At 34.9% G+C, this 14,909-nt stretch overlaps 1 long non-coding RNA gene across 1 annotated transcript; it reads right to left on the bottom strand.

The window, feature by feature from the left end:
- Window positions 1–5,580: 5,580 nt before the first annotated feature.
- On the bottom strand, window positions 5,581–13,469 carry LOC309871849. Its single transcript, XR_014315523.1, has 2 exons — window positions 13,308–13,469; window positions 5,581–13,261 (listed from the first exon to the last, which is right to left on the bottom strand). It is a non-coding gene; the product is annotated as an uncharacterized lncRNA (long non-coding RNA).
- Window positions 13,470–14,909: the final 1,440 nt, after the last annotated feature.

The following is a 14,909-nucleotide window of genomic DNA, read 5'->3' as shown; positions in this document are numbered from 1 at the left end:
AAATATTGAAGAGTGTTCTTAGTGATTTTCAAATCATTGCAGACTGTATACTACTGCTGTGCTTTTTTAATGCTTTAAACAATTTGACTCTCTTACTTAAATTTTTAGCAAGAAATCATTAACAGTAACAAAAACAAAACAAAACAAAAAACCACTGGATTTTCTTCTAGTTCTACAAATTATTTGTCATGATTTTTGGTGCGGCTCTTCCAACTAAAATAATGGTATGGTGTTGTATTTCTTTTTTTAGCATAGACCATTTCTAGTCACTTTGGGGGGAAAATATATATATAATCTGATTAGGTAATTATTGGCCACCATGCATGTAGTAGATTATATCTATTTCAACCTAACATTGGGTATCTACATTACATTGGAGAGCATTTGTATCTTCAGTGTGATGCCGGAATAGCACAATTTTTAGACGCCTTGCACCAATTTTATTTAAAGATTTGCATTTCTTGTTTACTAAATATCAACTTTCTATACTCAAGAATTGAGAAAAAATAAAAAATAATGTTATCTTTTGGATTCAAAATTATCCACCTATACATGTGTGGAAATTATACTCTTACATATTAATGATTTATTTCCCATCACTTAGGTATACTTTTGAGTACTATAAATATTTATTCCTTATTTATTATATAGACTATAAAAATTTCAAAATTGACTAGAGTGAATTTTTATTATTTTCTGAGTATAAAACTGATACATGATTATTATAGAAAATTTAGAAAGTACTGAAAAGGATAAAGAAGAGAAAAAAATCTGCAATTTCACTATCCAGAGATAACACTGTTAATATTTTTTGTATTTCCTCTCAGTCTTTGTCTATGCTATTTATATGTATGAGTGTGTATATGTGTTTGTGTGTGTGCATAATAACAAATTGAGATTATACTGACCATATAGTTGTATACCCTACTTTTTATAACTTCCTAAGTACTTCCCCATGTCTTTGAAAATGTGATTTAAAAAAAAATGGCTGCCTAATATTTTATTGTATGAATACATACACCATGACTGAACCAGTTCTTTCTTTGGATATTAGATTGTTTCTAATATTTCACAATTATAAATAATAGTGGGATGGACAACTTCATAAAACTGTAAAATTTGAAATCTATAATAGATTAGTTCTTTAGGTTATATTCCTGGGAATGGGATAATTGGTTTCGATGGTGAGAACTTTTTAGGCACTTTAAAATATGGCCAAATTACCCTTCAGAAAATTTGTACCAAATTGGCAATACGTGAGTATCCATCATACTGCCCCTTCTCCACTATTGATTATTATTTTTTTTAATTTTGAGCATTTGTTAAGGATATAATTGGTTGTTCTTTTTCATCATTCTGATAATTGGCTTTACCATCAATCAGTTTTTTTCCTTCTGTGATTTTGTAGTTGGTTGATTAGTAAAAAACACAAGAGGTTTGCTTAGGCTGAGTGGGCTCTATGCCCCTGTGAATATGTTTACTGTACATTTAAAACTCTAGACTATTTCAACATCAGTCCACCCTTTTCTAGAATATGAGCATGTCTTTTATACTCAATCTTGAAGTAGAAAGAGTTCCAAAGTGAGAGTTGAGTACTGAGTTCTAGTTCTATCTGTGCCAATAATTAGTTCTCTTGCATAACTACTTCATGTTTTATTGAGACATTGTCATCTATAAAATGTGGGGTGATCTTTTAAGCACATTCTGTAATGTTAAAAAGCTACATGATGAAATTAGATTAGATGTTTTATCTTGATTTCAACTCTACAAACATAAAAATGAAAGTCTTTTTTTAACACAAAAGGGAAATTAATTTGCATTATTTAATGCAGTTAATATTACCTAAATTGTTAAACTTAAGCTTTTCTACTTTCAGTGCCTTAAAAGTGTTTTGTATTTGAAATCTAAAATGTAAAGGAGATTATTCTGTGGTTCTGTACAGTTTCTTCTTTATTACGTGCATTCGGGTTACTTGCAGCAACTTTTTTTTTTAACCGTAGATTGCACAGAGCAGTATGTTCATGGATTCTTCACTATTCTACTAGTGAGTCCTTGACACATGTATGTTAAAGATTAGCTCAGTGAGCAGGTAAGTGAATGCTTTGTCTTGGGTGGGCAACAAATCCTTCATACAGAGTAGGATAAAGGACTATTCAGATATTCCAATATTCATATTTAGATATTCCAGTATGGGTGGTCGGTCCTGAGTTAGTCCCTGATTATTGTTGCAGGTCACAAAGTTTTCTTTAGTAGTCACTAGTTCATTGCCCTAGATAAGAGGTTGGCCAATGTTTTGTGTGAAAGACCAGATACTAAGTATTTTGGGTTTTCTAGGCCGTATTGTCTCTGTTTCAACTATTCACCTTTGCCATTGTAACACAGAAGCAGCCACAGGCAATGGGTACACAAGTGGGTGTGGCTGTTGTTTGACTGAAATGTCAAACTCTGTTTACACAAAAAGATAGCCCGATATGGTCCATGGACCATGGACCCTGTCCTAGATGGTATAGTTTACTTATAGTTCAAATTATTGTCTAGCAATTTAAACTGCAACAAATGATTGTAAGTGTCTACTTTTTTAACCCCTCTTAATTTGATGTAGTCTACTTGACTGGGTTTGAATGTTTTTTGAAATTATAAAGGGAAATGGGAAGTGTGTAAAGAAAAATAGGAAGTCTTAGGAACTAGTGTTTAAAGCACTTTGAAGCCCTTTTATTTGCTGAATCCCACTGGGAGGTTTGCTTTGCTGCTATAAATTAATTAAAGGAATGATGAGATTGTGATTAGTTGTTGCAAATTATAGAAATTATTCTAAGCACTTGGCTACCTACACAGTACTAGAGGATGGATGCGATTAACCTTTGTCCTTGAGTATTCTAGGACATAAACCAGTGATTTAAGAGAATCTGTGAAATGAGAGACTCTCTTATGCCATGTGAAGACTTTGGAAAAATAACTACCATCTTCCATCACTGTCCCTTAATATTTAGCCCTGTAGCCCCAAACCCCAATATTTAGGAAGGACATAAACTGAGAATAAAAGAGTTATTTAGCTTAAACAACTTTAAGTTGATGGAAAAGTTACTACATTTTCTGTTCTCATTTACTCTGGATCAGTTGGGAAGTACTATGGTATGGTTGCTGAAAGATATAATGTGGTTAGGGAACTAGTACTGATTGGCAGGCGTGCATTCTGACATTCAGGCTAAAGCTTTAATGTTATTGTGTTAAATTCTAAGGGCCACCTACTAAGAGGGATGATGAACTATAGTGTTCATAGGGAGGCATCTGGAATGATGAAAGGCCTGAATGCTAGGAGAGTGGGATGCAATCAAAGAAATTGGCAATATTCATTTTGGAGAAGATACATCTAAAGAGAGGGAGTGTTTTATTTTGTTTTCAAATATTTGGGTGACTACCATGTGTAGGAGGAATAGAATTGTTCTGTGTTGTTCTAGATGGAAAAATTAAGAAATGGAAGTTTCCGGTTCTACATTTGATGTTCTATATGAGAATTTCCAAATGCAGATAAGCTGTGTCCTCAAAAAACATTGGAAGTCCTGAAAAGCTAGATCAGTGGTTTTCAGAGTAGTAACCTGTGCTGTCAGCATCAGCATCACCTGGGTATATTATTGGTGTTATCTAAAATTATGGAACACCAAGCTGGAAAAAAGCTAATGGAATTAGTACAAATAAAATGGAATTTATATCATGTGTATAAAACTATTAAGGCCAATAATTTTTAAATAAAAATCAATTTGATCATTTAACTCTAACTTTCAACATAGATGATAAATTGATGATTGTTACCTATTAGTGGTAGAACAGTGGACCTTTAGAATAAAAATATACTTTTGTTTTAGTTAAAACATTTAAATACAAGCTAGAAGTTTCTATTTACTAAAATGAATTTAAGTTGGTCTTCAAATCAGTGACTTTACTTTTTTAAACAGGTGCTTCTTGAACATTCAAACAGAGCCATATCTGTAGCAGAAAAGTATATTAAAGGAGCTTGCTATTTTTTACCTGTTAATGTCAGAATATTAGGAAGGCAACCAAGAGGAGCTGGCAGATACATTCTGCCTTTTATCTCTTACCCTGTAAATACAATTGAGTGGAGTGTCACACTCTGATCACTGACTGTGCTCTACATTTGGTAATACTGGTAACTGAGACTTTTGCCTTTTCAAAGTCACTGTTGTGGTTGGAATTTGTTTGCCTGTCTGAGTTTATTGATACATGCTGCTCCTTGGGGTACTATGTGAATAATTTTAGAGTTTTAGATTTGTCATTTATTTAAAGGTTCTCTGGGAATTTCAGAGTGGCTTGTGCCCAAGATGTATCACATTAATTATATATGTGTGTGTGTTTAATTCTAACATAAGGTTTTGGCCTTCATACTATAAAATAATAGAAAAAAAACCTTAAAAGCCAGTTCTTCTGATTTTGAAAGCCATAATATAATAGAATTGGCTTTTCATTATAAATTGTATGTTATGTTCAAATGTATATTTCATGCTGTATAGTGAGGTTGTAACTTTACTACTTGTAGTCCTGTTTCTTTCCTGTCATCCTAATAATGAAACCAAAGAGCATATAAATACCATTATTAAGCTATTGAAGGCCAAATGTACTTGGCTATGAGCAAGACCTGAGTTCTGGTTGTTACATCTGCCAGTGCAGCTTTTGGAAAATATTTTAATTTTTCTGATCATAATATTCTCTGAATGTGATGTTATCTACATTTAAGTAAAATGTACTAAAATATGATGAAAACTAAAAAACCTAGAATAATATATGAATGACATGAATGACAGAGTTTGGTGAGTTTTTAAATTAAATGCTTAGACTATTGAACTAGACTTTAATAAAAGCATTTTTAGCTTAACAATTTTATAAATGGAAATTTTTTTCTAAGAAGTTTTCTTTCCATTTAAAGTTTATCCATTCATATCTAACATAGTAGACGTTCAGCTGTATTTGTTCAATTTTGATGAATTTTAAAGCAAGGAGAACAAAAGGCAATCTTCATATGGAGTGTTTTCTTAAAGACAGGAAAGCATAAACCTTTTAATTGGGAACACTTTTAATTGGCTTTTTCCATTTTCAGTTTTCAATTGTGGAAACCAGCTTCCTTACTAATTTTAAAAGTTGGTAGAATTTAATATTCCTAGGCTCTTTGTAGGGCCAAATGAAATGAATGGTAGTGTAAGTGATCCATCCCATGGTTCTCAGCTCATATTTTGCAGGATCTTTTGATGTTTACTGGCATTTAAAAATGGTATAAAGTTTTAAAAACAATTAAAATCAGTTTTAGCTGATTCTTGCCCTAGTGACATGTTCAGCTAACTCTCAAGTAGAAAGATACTGTGAACTCTTTTTCATTGGAATTTATTTTCAGATTTGCTGATAAGTTGCCATTGATTTCCTGGAACAAGTCACTCTTCTTTCCTAGAGCAGAGTTTATTCCCTTATTAACATGAGTTAGAATTGAATATTAGAACTCCTTTCCACCTTTGACTTTTTTTTGTGAAAATAATAAGATACCTTATTTAATGTATGGTACTTTTAATTTTTAAAAAGTTTCACAACTTTTTTCTTTCCTCTTAATCTCAACAATAACTAGGCCAGACATTATTGCCTTAGTTTTACTGGTAGAGAACCTGAGGCAGGCCCATACAAATAATATGACTTAACCTAAGTTGGTATGGCTAGTTAGTATCAAAGTGAAGGACAAAAATTCAGGTTCTTTAATTTTCAGTCTATTACAGATGCTATACCATACTATTACTCCTGTGTTTTGTTTTTGGTGCTGACAAAGGTATGTTGAATTCAAATAGTGTTGGGATTTTGCAACTTCAGTAAAAATGGGAATCATTCATGTACATGTCTACTTTAATTTAGGTAAAAACAGACCTCTTTTGGTGGATTAAAGTACTCCATACTTTTATTACTTCTGAAGATGTCTATTTTCTTTTCTTGGAAGGGCTAAACATTCTTTTTTGTTGCTTATATAAAATGCACTGCTGCTTTGTAATGGGACATTGACAAAATGAAATTTAAGATATTGTTTGGTATGTGAGTTACTGATAGTGAGTTTTTGCAGCAGACACTTGGCTCTCACCCTTTCAGTCCATGCATTAAGTGTCCTGCAAGCACCTGCGACTCTGCCGTGGATTTTCTTACCTACACACAGAGCAGATTGGAAGTGCTAGGAAGATAATGCCTGAGGAGCAGCCCTCAGCCAGTGATGGATGGGAGTTGGAGGATAATTACTCTAGCTTCCTTGCCCTTCTGGTGATACTCTGAGGCATGTTTCACATTGTCTCCTAGAGTTTCCAGTGGGAAAGGACTTCATTGCCCATAGCAGAAAACTGTTAAAATATGTATTATTTTCTTCTTCCTCTTCACTGTCTCACTAACATTCTTTTATCAGTGCTCCCTGGGATTACCTCCCAAATGAGCTTCTTGTCTTAGAATCCTGTCCCAGACTCTGTTACAGAGACTACCTGAAATACTTTTGACTTTGGAAATAAGTCATTACTAACATTTCTAGATATGAAAGATTACATTTAAAAAGACAATTATTCTGAACAAGTTGTAAAACAGGTATTTTAGTATACTGTTTTAGCTTGTCTTGTAATTACATCCATGTTCAATTTAATTTCCTTCGCCACATTTCATAGCAAAGGAAAGATTCAAAGTAAAAAATCTTAGGTAGAAATGCATGCTAAGTATCTTTGGTGAAACTTCTTCTACTGGATCTGTTTGTTCTTTCCTTCTAAAAAAATATAGACTGATGATCCAAATGACTTAAGAAGTTACAGTGGGTTATCTGTTTTGGTAGAAACTAAACAGAATTTGGTTCAGCCAAAATTATGGGTTATTTTCTACTTGGATTCTACTTTTTCATTTCTTACCAGAACCTACTTATTTATAATCAGGGACCAGGATTAGCCTTGACTAACACTGATTGTACAGATAATTTCCCCAAAGATTTTTCTGTGATTATTGTTAAAATTTGGCTGGCTCAGCTGGTAGAGCATCTGACTCTTCTTGATCTCGGGGTTGTGAGTTCAAGCCCGATGTTGGGTGTTGAGCTTACTTAATTTAAAAAAAGAAAACTTTTTTGGTGATCTTATTAAGGATTAAGGACTATGGAGTTTATAGTTTGAATAAACTCTACATTAAATTTAGTATATAAGTTTATCTTTTATAGTTCTTTGATATCTTTTTTTAAAATTAGGAACACTGGGTTTTATATGTTTTTAATAAAACAGTGTGGGAGACATTCATTTTAGGCACATGTTAATTATCAGTCTTCTTTCTTTTCTCTTGTACAAATTGTGATTATGTGTCTGAAATATATACTCTATTCATGTGGTTTGTGAAATGGAACAGAGGTGAATTTAACCAGGTTTGTAGTTCTGTTTATAGGGCTCTTCTAATATTAGCATGCACAAATATTTTCCTATAGGAAAAACAAAACACTTGAGGAATATATTTTAGTTAGTTATTCTGATTATAAAATAACATCTTAAAACACCTCTGTATTTTTTTAAGCAGAAATAGCAGAGAGTGTATACATAGTGTTTTCCCTCAATGTGATTGCCTTGTGGTGCCTTCAGATTCTGCTATGTTTTTGAGTACATGACGGGACATTTCTTGACCTTTGAGGTTGTATTTCTCTTTTAGACATTGTCAAAATTCAGCTGGGTGATTAGACTGGATGTTATGGTTTAGAGGGAAGAATGTTAGTTATGAAAGAATAAGTCTACCTTTCTCCTGGGATACATTAAACTGCTCTAAAGTGGAAACTCTCTTTCCAAAATCTCCACAGTGGCATATTGGAATAAACTTCGAGTCTGGTAAAGTGCATTTGTTTGTAAATATAAGTTTTATTACTTCAAAAAATTAATCTTAATACTTTTTAAATGTGCTACATCCATATAACTATCAAATTTCTTACTAAATCCAGACAAGGCTTTTGGGATTTCAAATATCTCAACATGATAGGTTGAAATCTGGTGTAAGAAAGAAGCAGAAATGATTTTTAAAATGTGTAAGAAAGCTGGCGCAATTCCTGAACACTAAATGTTGAAGTGATTAAAAATGGGGAAAATCTTTTTATAAAGTCCTTACTGGGAGCTGACTTCTTGTGTTAAATGTGAACCATCTCGTGATAACTTGATGTAAATAAAACAAGCTTCAAAAATTGTCTCTTTTCAAAAGTTTACGTATTTTCTCTCACCAGTAGGCCAATTAGACAATACTTCTGATATCAAGTATTTAAGTAGAACCTGGCCTTTTTAAGGTTTATAAAGTGCTCCCCGCCTTCCATTAATGTGAAGTACTTGTATTTGAGAATGTTGTATTTTTGGATGCTTGTTAATTTGATGAATCTTGGAGGGTAAGTCTTTTCCTGAAAGTTCTGGTTGGTACAGTTGTCAGAGAAAATTAACTTGGATAAAACAATGATGCAGTTTTAACAGTTAAAAATTTTTATTTAAAATCAGATTTCTATAATTGCCACAGCTGATTTTGTAATTTTTGTTCTCAGAATTGTTTGTATGTTGGGAAAATATTGTACCTTATCGTACCTGGTTTGCCCCCTTTTTTTTCCTGTTTAAAAAATCCTCACTTTTATTATCTCTTAAAAATAATTTTTAAATAAAAGCTTACGTTTTGAATGCGAAAAGTTAAACCAATTGTTAGTACTAAAACAAGCTGAAATTTAGGTTTGGCATTTTGGAGAGAGTTCAGATTGAATATCTAAAGGCTATCAGTTTCTACTCAAGTATTTATAATAGATATAACGTTGGACTCAAAATTGCTTGATTGTAATTTATATTTTAAGCATAATGTAGAGACTTCATTAACAAATGTTTTTTTTAATTTCCACATTCATATATGATTATTTTTTAAATGGAGGTTTAAATTCTTTTTTTGTAATAGAAATATAGGTAAATAAGTATTGTATTTAAATCATTGCTAGTTTATTACTTGAAAGGAACTTTGGTTCTGTGCATGAAATTTGACCTCTAAAGAGCTAAATTTAGCTAGGAAGATGTCTGTCCATAATAGCTTCAGGTTTCTGTGCCCAATTCATAGGACCGAAGTTCCTGTTACTGTAAAATGGCTTAGAGTGATATTTTTTAGCAGAAATTTTAGAGTAATTTCAATACTACATGATAATGAAAAGCTTTCTGCTTAGAATCCTTAGCTTTTCTTGCTAAGTTCTAATCTATCATTCCCCCTACCCCCACCTTTTTAATGTCTACATTGTTGGCCTCTTCTCTACAATTTTAGGAAGACTAGGTATTTGAAAAGGGAGTTATTTTCCCTGAGTTTTAGTTTTTCTGCCCAAGATGAACAGTACTGTGACTAAGGGGATATACTTTACTTCCCTCTTTTATAACAAAGCTTATATCACTTAATATTCTTAAAAAAATAAGAATTTTTTTGGACTTTCCAAGTTTTGGACTCATTTGCAGATCAGCCTAGGAACATCCTCAAGAAAGTAACAGATGGATTGTGTAGTAAAATAGAGATACTGAGGTTTTTAAGCGTGTGGATTTTTGTCATGTTCAGTGAAGAAAATGTTCTTTAGAATGAAGATAATGAGGCTTATAATGCAAAATATGGGACAAAACCCATGAATAGTCAAGACTGGTTTTAAAAATTTAAGCTCTGTTGAAAACAAATAGGTTATTTCCAAGAAAAAGATACTGTATGTTTTAATTATCTTCTATCTGTGTAGGCACTAAAGCGGTAAAAGCCAAGACTGATCTGTTTCTCTTCCCGTTTTTAGTTAATTGGCACAGGTAATTCACTTGTGTCACTGGCTTAATTCTGTAATGCTTGTTATTTCTTAACATTTAAGAAGACATTTCCTCTAAGATAAAAGAGAGAAAAGATATTGATCTGTGTCCTTTCCTCTTTGTTGTATTTTTTCTTTGTATATTAGAAACAACAACAACAAAAATAACAAAAGCCTGCTTTTAAAGTTCTGAAAAGACTGCCCTTACCTGAGAGAAACGTCCTCCTTCAAGGTAGCTCTAAATCCGTAGCTTCTTGGAGAGGTAATCTGCTCATACTCTGGTATCCTTAGCCGGTAACTGTATTTAACGGAGACTGGGGCTGCGGAGAGAGATCACCCTCGCAGCAGAGCCGTGCTCGTTTGGACACACGACGTTGGGCTCATTCTCCCTCTGTCATGGTGTTCTCCGATGCTCCGGCTCTCCTTCCCCGCAATAACAGCTCTCCCTTCCCCCCAACCAACCTGCTTCTTGCTCTTTCTCCCTCTCACTCTTTGCTATTCCTTTTCCTCTTCCTCCTGGAGAATAAGACCCTCTAAGTGTGGGATTACTGTATTTCATATTCTTAATTACCACTCATAACTTTCATGCCATCCCCCAGCAGGGCAGTCCTACCATCAACCACACTGCTTTAGTTCATCGTTCTTCTAAACGTCCGTGTCAGTTTACGTAGCCTCTAAGTGTATAGAAGATATGACCGTTTCTAAAGGTGCTGGCTTTCATTGCTTATGGTAAATAATGTTCTAATCTTTTGCCAAATGAAAAATATATCTTTTCAAAGGAAAGGAAAATCATTTTATGCAAATGTTTGTAAACATGTATGTAATATGTTGTTTCTCTTTCCCTCAAAAAACTATTAATAAAAATGGATTTTTAGTTTCTTCTTGAATGGGGTTCCTTTGTGTATAGTAGAGCAAATTGTGCAAGCCTAAAGCAACACAGCAGTCTAAATTTTTTTAAATCACATCACATCAGAAGGGGTACAGCTTTTTTTTCCCTATTTGTCATTTTTTAAACAATATTATCCCTCTTTATTTAAGAAAATAATGTCACTGATTTTTTCTTTTTTTTAAAAAAAATGAGGTGTAATTGACATATAACATTAATTTTAGGTAGGATTGAATATTTGTACATACTATGAAATGATCACCACAGTAAATCTAGTTAACATCTGTTACCATACATAGTTACAAATTTTTGTGTGTGATGAGAAATTTAAGACTTAACTGTTTTAGCGACTTTCAAATATGCAATACAGTATTATTAACTATAGCCACATCCTGTACATTACATCACCATGACTTACCTATTTCATACCTGAAAGTTTGTACCTTTTCACCGCCATCACCCATTTTGCCTGTCCACTGCCACCACCTCTGGCAACCACCAGTCTGTTCTCTGTATCTATGAACTTAGTATTATTTTTAGATTCTATAAGTATATAAGATCATGTGGTATTTTTCTTTCTCTGACTTATTTCACTTAGCATACTGTCCTCAATTTCCATTCACAGTATCACAAATGCAAGATTTCATTTTATTTTTTAGCTGAGTAATATTCTAGTGTGTTGTTTGTATGTGTGTGTACACATGCAGAGACACCAGATTTTCTTTATTCATTCATCTATTGATGAGCATGTCTTGGCAATTGTAAATAATGGTGCAGTGAACATGAGAGTGCATATATCTTTTTGAGCCAGTGTTTTCATTTTCTTCAGGTAAATATCCAAAAGTGGAATTGCTAGATCATATGGTAGCTCTGGTTTTGATTTCTTGAGGAATGTCTGTACTGTTTTCATAGTGGCAATACCAACTTAACATTCCTGGGGGCCTGGGTGGCTCAGTGGGTTAAAGCCTCTGCCTTCGGCTCAGGTCATGGTCTCAGGGTCCTGGGATTGAGCCCCACATTGGGCTCTCTGCTCAGCGGGGAACCTGCTTCCTCCTCTTTCTCTGTCTGCCTCTCTGCCTACTTGTGATCTCTGTCTGTCAAATAAATAAATAAAATCTTAAAAAAAAAAAAAAAGAGCCAACTTAACATTCCTACCAGTAGTGCGTGAGGGTTCCCTTTTCTCCCCACCAACACTTGTTACAACTTGTCTTTTTGTTAATAGCCGTTCTAACAGGTGGGAGTTAATACCTCATTGTGGATTTGATTTGCACATATCCCTGATGATTAAGTGATGTTGCAATCCATATGTTTTTGGAAAAAAGTCTATATAGATCTTCTGCCCATTTAAAAAATTAGATGGTTGGTTCTTTTACTATTGAGTTGTGTGAGTTCTTTATATATTTTGGATATTAATCCCCTATCAGATAGATTATTCACAATATTTTCATCCATTCAGTGGGTTTTCATTTCATCTTGTTGGTGATTTCCATTGCTCTGCATAAGCTTTTTAGTTTGATAGAGTCCTGCTTGTTTATTTTTGCTTTTGTTGCCTTTTCTTTTGAAGTTTTATCTAAAAGTTGCTGCATCAAAATGCTTACTCACCTATTTTCTTTTAGAAGTTTTATGGTTTCAGGTCGTGCATTCAGGTTTTTAATCCACTTGGAGTTAGTTTTGTGTATGTAAGATAGTGATCCAGTTTTATTTCTGTGGTGGTTTTTGTACATTAGGTGAAATAGCCACCTTTCCTAGTCTTGAGAAAATGGACTTGTCTAGGGAGATGAGCTTTGCTATTCAGCCCTGCTCTAGCTCTTGGTTGCTTCTCTAACTTTTGTGGTTGTCCAAGCAGCCTATTTTATTTTTAAGAGCTCCCAGTAGTTGAGAGTGTGCAGGGAACTGTCTGTGTTCTAAGAGGAGTCTTTTGGTCAGCACATAGATTCAGGCTGATTGGTAGCCAGAATCTCATCTCATTCAGCAGCTTTTAAATTATGCAAATATATACAGTTCTGTTAGACCACAAGCATAAGCCCTGCTGGCCACCAGAGCCAGCTGATCTGGGGTTTACAGTCCACAAAAATTGGGACTCCGGCTCAGTGTATAAGCTCCTTTTTGGAAGATACTGGTGAGCTGTAGCAAGGCAGAAGGAGAGCGTAAAAATGGCATCTCCTGGCTTCTATTCCCCAAGAGCAGTTCTGTGGGCCTCTAGATGTGTGCCAAACCTGAAGCCTGCCCCTTGGGCTAAAGCTCCAGCACAAGCAAATAGGCTTTTCCTCAGAAAGACTGGGTGTGTCTCCTGTCTTTGCAGTGCTCTAAGACTGGAAGTCTGCCAGGAACTATCTTTACAACTGTGACGGTCCTGTGGGACACAGGAGTGCAAGTCACCCTCTCCGCCAGAGCCAGATGATCAAGAGGCATTCCCTGATTGGCACCCACAAAACTGGGGCACTGGATGCATGTAAAAGCTTCCCTCTGGGTTTTTCTGGTGCTGGAGCTCAGCAGAGGGAGAGTGTAAAGATGGTGCCCATTGAGAAAGAAAAAAAAAAAAAAAAAGATGGTGCCTCTAGTGTTTGCCAGACAGAGGGAGAGCGCAATGATGGTACCCACCAGCCTCTGTCCTAGAGAGTATCCTAACAGGCCCTACATTCTGGCTGATACTTTAAGATTAGTGAGTGGAGGGGCACCTGGGTGGCTCAGTAGGCTAAAGCCTCTGCCTTCAGCTCAGGTGGTGGTCTCAGGGTCCTGGGATTGGGCCCCGCATTGGGCTCTCTGCTCCTCCTCTCTCTCTCTGCCTGCTTCTCTGCCTGCTTGTGATCTCCGTCTTCAAATAAATAAATAAAATCCTAAAAAAAAAAAAAAAAGATTAGTGAGTGGATCTCTTACATGTAAATTCTGAGCACTTTTCAGATGGCTCTTTTTGCCCTGAGTGCTGGGGTAAGTGATCCCTGTGTGAGCCCTTTAAGAGCTGCTTCTCAGTTCACTACGGCTCTGTGGGTCTCATGGATATGAGCCCCATTGGTTTTCAAAGTCACATGTTTTTGAGGCTCATCTCCCAGGTGCAAGTCTTAACAGTTGGGGTGCCCATTGTAGGTTATGAGTCCTTCACTCCTCAGGGAGAAGCTCTGGGTTTGTGAGTTCCCTCCTAATTATGAGTCACTGAACTGAGAGTGAGCTTTATAGTGAGGTATTGTGTGTTAACCTCTCCTACCTTTCTTCAGTGTAGCCTTGTTTGTTTGCCTGATATGAAGGATTTGCTCAGCTAGTTTTCAGTGGAAATTTTTCCACATGTAGCCATGGATTTAGTGTGTATCTGGAAGAAGTTGAGTTCAGGATCTTTTTGTGTCACCATCTGGAAGTGTTTCTCATAGCTTTCTAGGTGTCTGAATTATTTCTGAATGAATTAGGTCTCTAGACTGGTTGATCAATAGCATTTATTAAACTAAGGAAAAAGTAATGTTGGGTTAGACATCTCTTCTGTGATGTGCTTCATTTATGAAAATCAAGGACTTTCAAAAAGAAAACTCTTTTTGGAAATAGTAATTTTGCTTATTGTACTCTACTCAATATATGACATCATATGCACACGAGAAGAAAAATGGCCGTCTGAACACGGTGATTTGCAGAGAGTCCTCACAAATTACATAAACTTTTGTAAGAGTTTTGTGCTTAATTTTGGACTCCACACATGGAAAGAGGAGAAAAAAATTCAGAGGTAAGTAGCACACATGATGGTTTGAGGAAACAAGATTTGGATGACGAATGAAAAATGTTTGAATAGTGAAATGGAGAGATCAAGATTGACTTAATTTGAGATATGAGAAGGAACATAGGTGATGGTGAGGATCTCCTTTTTATTTTAGTCAATAATTAGTTTTAGACCATCATAAATGATACTGTACTCTGGACAAACTTTACTCCCAAAGCCTGAGGAGCATAATGGCACACAGTCATGGGAAAGTTTGGCAAAGAAAAGGGGAAATAACTTCTGTCAGTAATAGTTTAGGTGAGGTTCTGCCTCGGAAGAGTTTCAAAGATGAGTGACCTTTAAATATTTTTTCACTTCATGGTGAATCTATGGAATTCATTTTTAAGGGTGGTGCCATGAGCCCTTTTGGGTGGTGTGTGTGTATGCATGTGTAATAGGGAGGGGGGATCAAGAAAGAATACACCTCGAAAGTTTTAGAATTGTTGCTTCATCTTAAATTTAAA

Source organism: Mustela nivalis (assembly GCF_964662115.1).
Source record: "Mustela nivalis genome assembly, chromosome: 8".
NCBI classification, from domain to species: domain Eukaryota; kingdom Metazoa; phylum Chordata; class Mammalia; order Carnivora; family Mustelidae; genus Mustela; species Mustela nivalis.
Note: the sequence above shows the minus strand (reverse complement) of the source record. Positions and strands in the feature narration are given on the sequence as shown.